The sequence below is a fragment of the Cuculus canorus genome, chromosome 3 (assembly GCF_017976375.1).
Source record: "Cuculus canorus isolate bCucCan1 chromosome 3, bCucCan1.pri, whole genome shotgun sequence".
Taxonomy (NCBI): domain Eukaryota; kingdom Metazoa; phylum Chordata; class Aves; order Cuculiformes; family Cuculidae; genus Cuculus; species Cuculus canorus.
Window position 1 is genome coordinate 26,417,607 of NC_071403.1, and position 14,463 is coordinate 26,432,069.

Below are 14,463 nucleotides of genomic sequence, written 5' to 3' on the forward strand. Positions count from 1 at the left end.
CACCAGTTCCCTCAGGACCCACGGATGCATCTCATCAGGTCCAATAGACTTGTGCACCTTCAGATTCCTTAGAAGGTCTCGGACTTGTTCTTCTACAGTGGAAAGGTCTTCCATTTCCCATTCCCTGCCTTTGACTTCTGCAACTTGGGTGGTGTGGCTTGAGACCTTGATGGTGAAGACTGAGGCAAAAACATTATTGAGTATCTCAGCATTTTCCAGATCCTGGGTGAACGAGTGTTCTTCCAGAGAGGGCCTACTTTCTCCCTAGTCTACAGAAGATACGGAAGCTTTTCCTGTTGTCTTTGACATAGTTGGCCATATTTAATTCTATCAGGGCTTTAGCTTTCCTAACTTGGTCCCTAGCTGCTCGAACAACTTCGCTGTATTATTCCTGGGCTACCTGTCCTTGCTTCCATCCTCTGTGGATTCCTTTTTGTGTTTAAGTTTGTCCAGGAGTTCCTTGTTCATCCATGCAGGCCAACTGGCATCTTGCCTGACTTCCTCTTTGTTGGGATGTATCACTCCTGAGTTTGGAGGAGGTGATACTTGAATGTTAACCAGATTTCTTGGGCCCCTCTCCCCTCCAGACCTTTATCACATGGTACTCTACAAAGTAGATCCCTGAAGAGGTCAAAGCGTGATCCCCAGAAGTCCAGGGTAGTGAGCTTGCTGTGCACCCTCCTCTCTACCCTAAGGATCTTCATCATTTTGTGGCCACTGCTGACCAGGCTTTCCTTGAGCTTCATGTTCCTCACCAGCCCTTCCCTGTCAGTAAGAACAGGGAAGGTCCAGCATAGCACCTCTCTTCGCCGGCTCTTCTGTCACTTGGAGGAGGAAGTTATCATAAACGCATTCCAAGAACCTCCTGAATTGCTCATGCCCTGCAGTGTTGTCCCTCCAATACATATTGAGGTGGTCGAAGTTCTCCATGAAGACCAGGCTTTGTGAATGCAAGGCTGCACCTATCTATATAGGGCCTCATCCACTTGCTCTACCTGGTCCGGTGGCCTGCAGCAGACCCTCACTATAAGGTCACTTGTCCCTGTCTTTCCTTTAATCCTGATCTATAGTGTCTCAGTTGGGTCGTCATCCATTTCCAGATGGAACTCCGTATACTCTAGCGGATCATTCACAAAGAGGGTGACATTCTCTCCTTTGTCTCCTTTGCCTGTCCTACCTAAAGAGTCTGAATCCCTCCAACTCAACAGTCCAATCATAGGATCTAACTCACCATGTCTCCATGGTGTCAATGAGATCATAGCCCTGCAAACATGTACTTGTCTCAAACTCCTCTTGTTTATTACCCACAATACATGTGTTTGCATAGTGGCACCTAAGTTGGGCTTCCAACAAAGCTGACTTACTGGCTAGAAATCCTTTGTGATGCTCCTCAGGTGCTCTCCCACTGACTTGTGTTCCTTCTCCAGGTTCTGGGTATCTATTGCTGGCACTGGTATCAAACTAGTAGGAGTGGGATGGATTTGCCCCTGCCTCAGCAAAATTTAGTTTAAAGCTGTTTTCACCAGCTTGGCAAGGCTATGACCAACAGATGGACCCCATCACCCCCAGTAGACTAAATTTCTCAAAGCAAGTCCCATGGTCTAAGCAGCCAAATCCATGCCTGCAGTACCAGTCCTGTAGCCATTTGTTGATTTGCCAGACTTGACTCCATCTTTCAACCCGCATCCCTTTGACCAGGAGGACTGACAAAAAAAAAAGCACCTGAGCTCCACAGTCACTTACATTGCTCCCAGGGCTCTGTAATCTCTCTTGATACACCTCAGACTGCTCCTGGCTATATCACCTGTGCCCATGTGAAACAACAGCAGTGGATAGTAGTCAATGGGATGTACAAGGCTTGGTAGCCTCTTGGTTAAATCACTGATATGAGCCTCTGGTAGGCAGCACACCTCTTTGGACAGTGGGTAGGGCTGGCAAACGAGTGCCTGCATACCTCCCAGAAGAAGGTCTCCTACTACTATCACCCACTGCCTGGCTCCAGCATCTCACCTCATGTGATGGGTGTTTCCTCTTCAGTCTGCAGAGTGGTTCTGCAAGGAGATCTCAGTTTTCAGATGTAGCCTCTTCCTCCTTCCGGATCTTGCCCTTGCAAGCTTCCCTTCTTCATTATTGTTTCCCCCCCCCCCCCCTTCTGTGGGTACTAGTATGGAGTTTCTGGCTGTTTGGCTGTGGGTCCTCTGCAGACTACACTTGGAACCACTTATCCAGCTCCTTCTCAGCCTTTCTGATGCTACATAGCCTTCTCACCACCTCCTGCACCTCAGCCACCCACTGCAGGAGTTCCTCCACCTGACCAAACCTTTTGCAGGCAGGTCTGCTGCCTGCCTCTGCCCCAGGAGAAAGGTCCAGGCACTTCCAGCAGTCTGAGGTCTGCATCGCAACCTCTCCCCTCAGCAGCTCCGTCTGCATGGAGGCATCAGGCACTGCCAGGGTAGATGGTGCAGACCATCCAGCCAGAGCAGCAGCCTTTCCTCTGAGATGAGGGGCCACCATTCTGCCTTGAGGATCAGATAGGATAAGTGCCCTTCACCTGTGCAGACAGTAACAGAATGTAGTCGAGTGCTGGGTTTGAGTACCTCAGGTTTCCCACTCATCCAGTGGAATGCCCTGATAAAAGGGACAGTCTGTCTGTGCACCCTTCCTTGTGAACTGTCACACAAATTTTCTTTGCTTCTGTGGGTTGGTATGAGTTAAACTCACCCTATTATTTTCTCTGCCTCCACCAAGAAGCACCAGCTACAGTATTTCAGCATGTCAGTCCAAGACTGTCACAAACCAATCACCTGTGTCCTGTTGCCATCAGTGTCTCAGAAAATGCTCGCCAAGGGCCATCCAGTAAGATGTGCCACTGTATAAGTGCTGCTTCACTATGTCACCATCTTGTCCTTAAAGAAGTAGCTCAAACAAATTTTTCACAATCTGCCCAGTCATAACTGTGAGCAGCAGTAAGAAGACAAGTTCACAAAGTTCAGCGTACATACAGACCTGTGATGAGGACACTTGGAGCAGAGTTGCATGATCCCTTCAAGCCAAACACACTCGGAGACAGGCACTCTCAGCAGCCTCAAAATACCCCTCAGCCCCATGAAAAATAGATTGACTTAGGATAACTGCCCACTCTTCCCATTAGAAACTCACTGTAAAGTAGTAGCTGGTTTGTGCTGGTGGCCCCATGAGATGTGGTGTCATGTATCGCTGGTAACTAGTAATAAGCTGGAGTTCTTTATTGTTTCTGATCACTTTTTTTGTAGGTAGTCCTACTAGAAAAAAAAAATCTAAATTCCCCAATAACACTGTTCATTGCAGGTCTTTTATTCCATCCGTCCTGCAATGAAGATGATACTCAGACAGTGAAGGGTGCATGAAATCTATTCCTGAAAATAATGCAGAGTCAGAGTTCTGGGGCAAGAAGTGTCTGTTCAAAGATGGTTACCTAAAATTCCTCAGTAATGATAAATGGGGATTTTCAGAAAGCCTGTTCAACATTTCTAACTGAAAATACTATTTGCAGATGAACTTTCAAACCCAAGTGCTGGAAAATCTCTGTGAGAAATAATTAATGGAAAACACTTAGTTGCTGGTATGATAGTATCCTGTTAAGGGAAAGGCTTCAGTACACCTTGTCTAGAAGGAGAGGCAAGGGAAGAAGGCAAGGCAATGCTAGGCAAGGAAAAGCATTTTACTCCGTTCCTCACTAAGAATCTTTCTAACTTTTAATCTTTAGCTTTAATTTGGCTTTAAAAAATAGTATGCAATCAATTTACTTCTGAGTCTCAAGCCAGCAGGAAATTATCAAAGATATTGATTCTAAAAGAAAATGCATGTAATTCAGTTGCCTAAGGTTGAGACAAAAAAATCCAAATGTCAAGTTGAGTCAAGGAAGGATCAAGAAGATTTGAGTATGTCTTCAAAGCTACAATCTCTTAGACAGACAATTAAATGAACGGCTGCAAGTGACATTTTGGGATGGTTTTGGAGGCTTCCAAAGAAATACCATTAGTAGCTGGCAAACTGTAAAACTGCCATTATAAATAACCTTGAATTTGATATGATTTTCATAGAAGTTCTATCTTAAAAAAAGTACTAAATATGCTACAGAGCTGGCCAGAAAAATTATCTATTCCTTCACGTCTGCTTAGCCAGACATCTACAGCACAGCGTCATGCACTGCCTCAGTGGAAGTTAAAGAACGATGTCCACAGGGCAGATATTTGTCATGTTATCTATAAACTCATTTCTTCCAAACCTTTAGGGAGACAAAACTTTTTTTATTTTATTGAATGTACATTTCTGTACAGTTCCCTGCCAGCCCCTCCTTAGCATCAAGAGTAGCTGCACAATTGACCTCTGGCTTGAGCTGAATTATCCTTTTGGGTTAGTTGCAACTTTCGGAAACAAGACATAACTGGACGTTAGATGCCTGTTTGAACAGAGTAGACAGCAGAGCACTGCATCAGAGCATCCTCAAACCACACGGGATACAAACATACCTATTGCAAATGATAATTTTACTTCGTACCCTATACATGCATATTATTTCTTTTTCATCATTATTACAGTTTTCATAACCAGTTAGAACCTCAGATAAAGGTGCTTGGGGTTTTGCCTTTAAAGTAGCACTTATGCTCTAGTTCAGCAAGGCACCTGAGTCTATTCTTATCTTTAATTTCAGACCATCCTTCCATAACATTACCACAGCTTAACAGCAATAGTGTAATTAAGAAACACATTGAGGACAAGATTCAAACTGCAAGTTTCATTGGGAAAACTACAGATTTCTTAGTCACAGGGGAAAATTTGAAATACTAAAGGAGAGGTTCCTTCTGCCAAGCTTTAATTGTCTAGACTGTGCATATACTCCATGGCAGGAACCAGACATCTCTGGAGAGGAATTCATGTCACTTACCTTAGATAGCCACCTAGGGTGAAATAATCAGGAGTTTCAAAATCATACTGTCTCATCTGCAGTAAACCAGAAATGCACAGATCTGAAGAAAATAAATCTTTGTGATGACTTTTTACTTTTCTTTTGGTTTCTTTCTTCCTCAAAGTGTCCATTGGTTTGAAGAGACATTGTGCTACTAAACAGATTCTTTTGGCCCTTCTCTCTGTTCCTGCACATGACAGTTTTCAGACCCTGGTGCCTTGGCTGGTTTATGGGGAGATGACAAATGCTTGGTCACTCTTTCACCTATGGTTCCCCAATAGCTCGAAAAAAATCCCTTTTCCTGCTACCTGCATGTTCTTTAATTGTGTGACCTGATTAGCTTCATCAGACACAGCTGATCTCTACTATTTATCTTCTCTTTCTGGACTAGATAGAAAAACAGGTTTGTTCTGGGCAGAATCCATCTTTTTGCCCAAGTGGGCTACATTTTAATGCCCCATTAACAGAAGCCAATGTGTTCCTATCATTAGCCTGTCACAGGTGAAAGAATCTCTCTTGGCCCTTTCTCAGCGTATTCCTCAGTAAGGAAGGAAAAAGCACAAGGATAATTTGTCCACGTTCTTCATTCAAAATGGGTTAATATGAAGAATCCAGAGTGTCAAAAATGTTAAGCCCTCCATAAGAAGAATTCCCAGTCAAGGGCACCCAGCAGTGTGTGACACTCTGGGGCTTCACAGCACTAGTTCAGTTCAGGCTTCTCCAAATAGCTCCCCATATGCACCTCTTCTTCATGCTTGGGCACCAAAGTGAATGACCAAGATACTTGCTGAAACACTTTCTTGGATATTACAAGGAAAACCAAGCAGTAGATTAAGCCATTTCCAAACAGCCTTATTAAAGGATTCTGAAATATTTAACTTAAGCCATGGGATATTACAGACAGCTTTACTTCCCACCTTCCTCACGGGACACAAAGGTTCAATATTACTGGTTTCAAACACCTGCCAAGCTATATGGCAAAATAATGCCTTTAATTGGGATAATTCAAAACATAATGTAAATTATCTCTTTGTACAACATGCCAACATTTATTAATTAATATATGTACACCAGAATTTTCCCCAAGAAGTATTGTGTGGGAACTTCTTTGCAGGTAAGGAGTCATGCACCTCTCCTTCATATTGGTCTTCTCCTTCCTCACTCTATGCCACAACCACACATGAAGCATGAAGTTCAATAGCTCCCGATCACTTCCCTTTTTTCAGCACATCACAATTACAGAGTCACCTGCTCTGAATGACTCTGTGTCCATTCACTATGGATAAGGCTCAACAGGGTTCTGTGTTTTTCACAAGTCACTGCTGGTTGTATACCAAGTGTGGTTGAAAGCATGTCAGGGTACCAAGGCAAGTTCTAGAAAGCGTTTATAATACCTATAGCCTCTGTGACTTTTTTACTCTTTCTGAGATATGGATTTGTGGTTTTATTGCTTATTTTTAAAGCTGTAACATTTTTAGAGTTCAATGTTGCATAAGTCACATAGAGATACAGAAGCAAAGGTAGATGGGTAATACTAAAATGAGAAAAAAAATTATGTTTAAAGAAAAGTAATTAGCACTGGCCTGTGTCACATGACATTCTGAAAGGTCCCAGGTGTAGCCACTAAAGCAGAGTTGAGTGTGTAAGACAGAATGGCTTTTGCACCGTGAGCTACAGAAGAGACCAGTCACACAAATTTCTCCCTTAGAGTCACAAGTTTAGCTCAGTCTGTAGGTATTCCCATGAGATATGTCAGGTTCCCTGGACTTACTGGGCTCCAGTAAGTTTACACAAATTTTGAGTTTACACAAATAGATAAAATCAGTAATGGCTCTCAACCTACTTCAATACTATTCCCCATCTGTCAGGTGTATCCCATTTTCAAAGAGAACACAAAGGGCACAAAGTGGGTGCACCTGAGCTTATGCAATCTTCAGTGGGCTAAAGATGCATTTATTTGTGTGGCTCCACCTCTCTCGTGTTCTTCCTGTGCTTTTACAGCAACACTTACCAAGATAAAACAGGAGTAGGCTCTCTTGTTAGGTCCCTCACCTTGCACTGATACAACCAGTGTTCCCTATGAGTACTGAGTTGTCCCAGTCTGTCATTGCCATACTCTACACCATGCCGATGCCTTTTTCTTGAATGCTGGCTCCCTGCCAAAGAAGCAGAACTGCCTGCTGTGCTGGGTACTGACACCGTAATAGTCACACGTGCAAGCAAAAAGCATCCTCTTCTATTCCTGTTTTGATATCTCATCACTGGTGTGCAGGGGCAGACAGTCTTGCAGACTTTACACTGTGATCAGCAACAGTTTCAGCTTCACAACAGCAGACAGTTTACAGGTAGTACTTCTGTGTAACAAACATCTGACCTTCCAGGAACTTCTCTGCCACGTATCTGTGGCTGAAATGCTATAGGCAAACAGAGCAGTAGCTCTTGCTTGAAACCAAATTCCCTCAGCCCAATTCTCTTACTCTTTGCCTAAAACCAAAACATGTAGAGTCTTAGTCCATTTGCTGTGGTTTCAGTTTCATTATACTATTGTCTTCAGTGACGCTTGGCTTTGCTTCCCAGATCTAGGTAAAGCTGGTCCACTCAGAAGTCAGTTACCTCTGTAAGAAAAGATTCAATATAAAATCTTTGCCTTTGGCTTTTCTCAGCACTTGCCCTTTCACTTACAAAGCTTGTTTATGGTGCAAACGATTTACAGCACTCTGACAGCGGTTCAACAGGGTGAAAAGCAAAAGGCAGAAGAACTCCACGTTTTCATCATGTCACAAGCATGATAGAACAACAAAAACAATTCCATTTTCTGCTTTCTCCTTTCAGTGGTGATAAAGTCAGATCTCTGAGGAGGTATTACTGTGAAACTAACACTTAAATATGTGCCTTTGAGGCTTTTTTTCTCATTGTTTTCCCTTTAAAATGAAGTTTAAAAATGCATTGGGGATTCAGTAATATCTATAATTCCATCTAAATTTCTGCCTCTCTGAGATTTACTTCATGTCTTTTAGTCCAAATCCATCTTTGGGGTAAGTAGGTGCAGCTTTCCCATTTTCCATAAAGCTGCTCCTATACAGCCAGATGTGCCAAGCCAGACCTTTTCGGAGTGCATTCCCTACAGTTACCTACTTCCTTCCACATCTGCAGGTCAGTGCCAGGGTCATTTCTCCCCCACTCCCTGCAGTGATCTTGTTTGCTGGTGCAAGGAGCAGTCCAGAAACTGAGCCATGACACCATGCCCAAACACTTGGGTCCCTCACCTCCTGCACAGTTTATGTTGATCAGTTCTGTCATGTCAATGTACCACATGGGGGGAAGACGGCATCTCAGAGGTTCTGCAAGTCTGATAACAGCTGTCTGTCAAGCAGAACCAGTTGAACAAAATGTGATATCAAGCCTGACCAACATTGGGATTCCAGCAGGAGGAGGAGCTACTACTCTGTTATTACCCAGATTTCTCTTTTTACTTTTTTTCTTTCTTTTTCCCCCCATAAGTTTCAGCACCAATTTTATCCAGAGTACACTATGGGAAGGGGAAGGAAGAAGATTGTTTCCCAACTGACAGGCATAGGCAAGTCCAAGGTGGTCTTTTGGAACATTTTGACTCAAAATGATCTTTTTTAAACCTATGTGCCTGATCCCAGCTGAGGGACACAACTCCATCTCCAGAGAAGACCAGGGTATGCTTCTGAGAATATATAGCTTATGACCTAGGTTTAAATTGAAAGTGTATAAAATAGCACAGAAAATTCATAAGAAAATCTCAAACACTCACATACAGCTGTGCTTCCACAAAGACCAAAGCTGGGACTGCTCATACTTACCACTCTAATCTGTGCCAAAACTGTGTACCGGTGGGCAATCATGAAACAACTCTGCAAGCAATGAAGTTTATTCCATATGACTGGCTGTTAGCTGACTTGATACTCTGTTAATCACCAGAGTCTACTAAGGTCCTCCATATGGGAAAAAAAAAAAAGCAAAGCAAGGTCTGGTTTTGCAGGAATTGTGTGCAACAGCAAGATTTACTGACAAAGAAGACAGACTACACCAGAGTAAAAGACATTTTCAACCACATCTTCTGTGCTAAGCGATCTCCTTCAACAGGAAAGGGTAAAACACATTTTAAAAGATGTCAAGAGATTTTTTTTTTAAGTTGATTTACGTTTGCAAAGGCATACCTTGACTTTCTGTTGGGTTGGTTAATGATCCTAAATTGTTCTGAGGCAAGATTAATGTCTATAATCTCTTGGCCCAAACATTATTGTGGGCTATTGATCATAAGCTGAACGAGGACAGCTTCACAGAGTACCTTTGTCTGGGGACGTTCTTTTGACTTCAGTAGATATGGTATGCTTCTGAGGGCTTGGGATACTAGAAACTGTCTTAGAAACTGTCGGTTACAATGCAAATTTTTGAAATTATTAGGAGTAAGAGAAATAATGATATGAAACTGAAAGGGTAGATTAATTGATAAAATTATTCTACTTCCGCTCTCTGCTACAGTTTTCCTTAAGGATTTGGGCAAAACTGGTCACCAGCAGTTAGTGTTTCCCCCACCAAAATGAAGAAAGTAGGACTTGCCACCTGCTGAGATGGATTTTAAGAGAGGTAAGTAAGGAAAGTTCACAAAATGTACTGAAATACTCAGATGACAGGATTAGAAAAGTATTATTAACTGGAGTCACCTTTTTATGTATTCTGCTCAAAGAACAAGGAGGACCACATTTTCAAAGGGGTTTCAGCAGTAAATCTCATTCGTGTGCCCTTTCCTCACCTGGATTCTGTGTTTCTCCTCAATGAAAGCAAGTCTTGCAAACATATTTGCACTTCATAATACGAGCTCACATATTCAGCAGCAGCCAGATGCCAACACGGGAGTGAGGAGGGGAAGCGCAGGCGGAAGATCACTGCTCCATGCCCCGGCTGCACCCAGTGGAGAGAAAGGATTTGCTTTTCTCCCTCTTCCTCCTGCCGGAGGAATCCCGGGGGCGGGCTGGGAAAGGAATCTTGGTCACTGCGGGAACCAAGAGGGGGACAAGGCTCTTTCATTCACCACCCTCTGGGCAGGGTAGCACTTGCCCATTACTTTAACCCGTTGAGCCACACACTCTTTCTCTGCCTGCTGACCTAGCTAGATTCTTTGCTCCCCAGCCCTGGTGTCAACTGGAAGTAATGTGACAACAAAACTATGACCAGGATGCTCTCCTCTACACGAGTCTCAGTCATCCCACCTCCCCTGACCCCACTATCACTTGTGTTCCTGCAGCATTCTGCAGGTTTGTCCTGCATAGCGAAGAAATACTTGTTAGAATTCACATGGATAATACCCTATGTAAGATGGGCTTCAACACGCATAGCATAACTCTCAGCATAATTCTAGTATCAACCCGGCTGACCCATCAGTGACATCTAGCAACTCTCCTGGCTTAGAGCTCTGTAAAGGCAGTGGGAATTTCTGAATCATGCTTTCTTAAGAAAATAAACTTTGCATGGTCATTCTAGTTTTGCACATGTATTTGTGTACATGTGTATGTATTTGCATGTGCCTTCCTTCTGAATTCATTGGCACTTTCAGCTTAACTCAACAGAAGTGCACAACGTTCAAAGCCATCCTGATTGTTTCATGTTTCATGAAGGGAGGCAAATGGCAGAGGAGAAAGATCGTTCTGCCGTCCTAGCTGAGAAAGTGTTTACAGGCTGCCCACACACAGAGAAGTTACCTGAGAGGCCAAAACATCCCAATCCCCACATACACTCTGCTCACTGCTTGAGCCCTACTAGACATTAGGGGATCCTTCCAGAAGACACAGTGCAGCAAGTGCTTCTTTTTGGAAAAAAAAAAAGTTGTAAACCAAATTTTTTTGGGAGCGATTGTATCTTGCTACATCTGTTTCAGGACAAACGGGAGCAGTGGTACCACTCTTTTCTGATCCTATTTGTATCATTGCAACATCATTTGATGTTTATTGGCAAGACATCAGATTTTCCTCTATCTTGCTACTTTTCCCTGATACAAAACTCCAACCAATCATTTTACTTTAAATAAAATGCAACCATAGGTTAGAAGAATTGATTTGTGGATAAGATTGCTAGACTGATGGAAAGATGTGGAGATATTTTCCTATTAATCAATTTCTTGGGAAAAAAAAAATTAAAAAAAAAAAAAAAGAATAGCAGTGGAACAAAATGTAATGTCCAGCATAATTTTCTACAGCAGCTATAAACTGGCTAGATAAACATAAGTAATAAGCTGCCAAAGTAACTTATATGTAATTAACTCTGACTGACGGACCAAGGGATGCCTGCAGAAGAGAAGAATCAGGACCTTTCCAGATGTTTTAATGCTAACAACATCCTGCTTCTCCACTGTTTTTTTTCTGTTTTACAACAGAAAATCCAGCAACAACTTTTTGCATTTGATATTAATAGGTGTCTTCCTGCACCAGCGGTGGCTTTTAAAGGTTGCAAAATAAAAAGATAGAATCATAGACTCATTAAGGTTGGAAAAGACCTCTAAGATCATCCAGTCCAACCATTGGCCCAACACCACTGTCTCTACTAAACCATGTCCTAAAGTGTAACATATATACAGTTTTTGAACCCCTTCAGGGATGGAGACTCCATCACTGCCCTGGACTTTTTTTCTCTTACGGGAAGTGATCCAGCCCTCGGATCATCTTCATAGACCTCCTCCAGATACAAATATCCTCAGGGATACAAAGCTCAGCAGCAAGATGAAGGCAACACAGTTCTCTCTGATCATTTACAGGGAAGACTGGGTGCAGAGTTGCTGCCAAACCAAACGGACCCTCCACGTTCCACAGTGACGTGGAGCCAGCAGCCCTAAGGCAGGTCTGAATGCCTCTGCCCCAGTCTTCAGTGTTATAGCCTGAACTCCATTGCCAAGGAAGGTTTAGGTTGGATATTAGGAAAAATTTCTTTACCAAAAGAGTGGTGAAACTCTGGAAGAGGCTTCCCAGGCAAGTAGTGTTGGTGAAGGGAATGTTTTTGTTATTTGATATCTGTGCATTGGCATGTTCCACTGATAGTTGTTAGTTTCAGCTTCACAGGATTCTTCAACTCAGAATCAGTATGTCATCTTTTAACCACATATAACGGTATGAGATCTTACCTGTGCTGCCACTTATACCATCCTCGATATCAGCAGTGACCTTGACCCACTGTGTTTATTATGGCTTCTGTCGCTTATGGCTTTGAGACATAAGTACTTCTATTAATATCTCAAAATCTTTGTTCGAGTTTCGATATTCTTACATTTTTGCTGACATAAAAGTCATGACCAGGGTCTTCAGCATCAAGTAGGCATTTGCAGATGAAAAGCAACGTGCAAGATATCAGTAAGAATAATATGTTGTGTTTTCTGCCAGCAATCAGGTTATTAACCAAATTCAGCTTCAGTGGGAAGCATGAATTTTCAGGGACTCAATTGAATTCAGTGGAATAACTGGAATGGATTTTGTCACAACAAACATGAGGTCTGGTCCTATGTGTTTCTGTATTCAACCATATTTAAACTTTAATTCAAAACTAATAGTGGTATAACTCATGATTTCAGTTAAAAGATTTTTTAACTTCTCCAGTCTACTGACAAATTGTTAAATTGAATTTATGCACCAATCATGAAATGAATCGTTTCGTTTAATGGTTGATTTGTCAAGAAAAATACTGATTAATGTGTTGTCTAGATCTGAAAGGATTTTAATATATTTTCCTTTGACAATCTTAGTGGCAGAAGTTCAGGCACATGTCAAAATGCATCTTTTGCTTTCTTTCATACTTGATAATTATTGATAAAGCTAGTTATAAAGTGCAATCTCCTAACTGGAGTAAGGACTTTTTTTTCCTCTCTCTGTGTTTTGGTTTGCTCTTTTGCCTGGTCATGTAAAATTAACCATGGACAGCAAAATGGCCAGGAATGCTCACCTGGCTTTGGGGGCCTTCTCGTTACACAGTAGAACACCATCTTGAAGCTTCTGCAGAAATTTCTGCTGCCTTTTTCTGTCACCTTGTAATTATTTGTATATCCCATCTCTCTTGTCTGATTATTTTGACATGTCTTGGTCAGATTCACCCTACAGTCTGATACTGCAACAATCTAGACAGACATATGATTTAATGCACTAGAGTCTCTCCATTGACATTGTCAGACCTAATGGAAGTAAATTAAGTCCATGCAAAGGCTTCACCTGATGCAGATTCAAAATACTCCCAAGTGTAACCTATGCTTCTGTAAGTGTTTGATCCTTTTACTTCAACATGGGTAATCCTACAGCTTGTTTGTGATTATGTTTTATCTGTTCTGAATTGTGCTGCTATTATTCAGTTAGCATAAGTAAGTTACCATTGTCTCCTAATCATCTTGCATTATCAACTTCTCTTACACCTCCAGTCCCTAAGACCTTGCAAAAGTATTGCGGGGGGCAATAAAAGAAAGATGATCATGTGTCTGACCATCTAGTCACAAAAAATTTCCCTAAAGTCCCATTTCATTTCCATAATACTGAGGCTGCATTGTTTTGAATTTTTAATTATTTATTACAGTCATCAGAGTGTGGCAATGTGACTGACCTATTGCTTTTTAATTATTTTGGTTGCTTTTGATACTATTAACCATGACATTTTGCTGATCCAGCTACATTCTTCTTTTAGTTTTGGCCCTGAGATCATTCAATGTCTGTGTCCATCTCTGTCAACAGAAAGTCAGCTTCTTCTTAAAAGATGACTTTAATTTGATAGTCTCTGTTGGAAAAGATAATTTAGTCCTCACCTCCAATTTGGGGTAGATTTTTGTCTTTCTCCTGGCACTATGTAGGTTCCTGACTCAAATAAAATAGTATTTTTTTTTAATCTGCTTCAACATGAAAAGTAACACATAATCATTTGAATAAAGGGATGCCAGCAAACCAAGCCTTTATTAGCATTCCTTGCTCACTATCTTTCCTCAATTTTCTGACTGGAGGGGAAGTGTTTTGAAAGGAGACAGATTTCGCAGTTACTCCTGGAAACCTCTGAGACCCCAGTGCCCACCAATCCCTGTTGTCTGTCATTATCTGAGGTGCAGGTTGAACTTTTGGTTTGCCTGGTTCCAAGATTGCTATTAGCTCTCTCTACAAATACCAATAAAATTCAATACACTTTACACGAGACTTTATCAACCCAGAGGAAAAAAAGAAGACAGCAGCTGGAAGAAACTGGACTGGGCTGGTGGGGTAGAACAAGCCGTTAAAAATCTTTCCCATTTCCACAGCCAGCTACTGAACATGATGCTTCCCTCTGGGACTGTGTGGCTGAGCTCATGAAGCAACTCCTCTTCCCTGGTTCACACAGAACTACCACCAGGTCACAGAACCTGGACCAGGTTTCAATCAGCTGTTTCTCTGTGTTCATTTAAAACTTGTCCTTTCAGTTTGCATGGCTTTGAAATCTTAGGAAAGAAAGTCTGAAGGGCTGATTTGAGAGATGAGAAGAAGGTGGCCTTATGGATC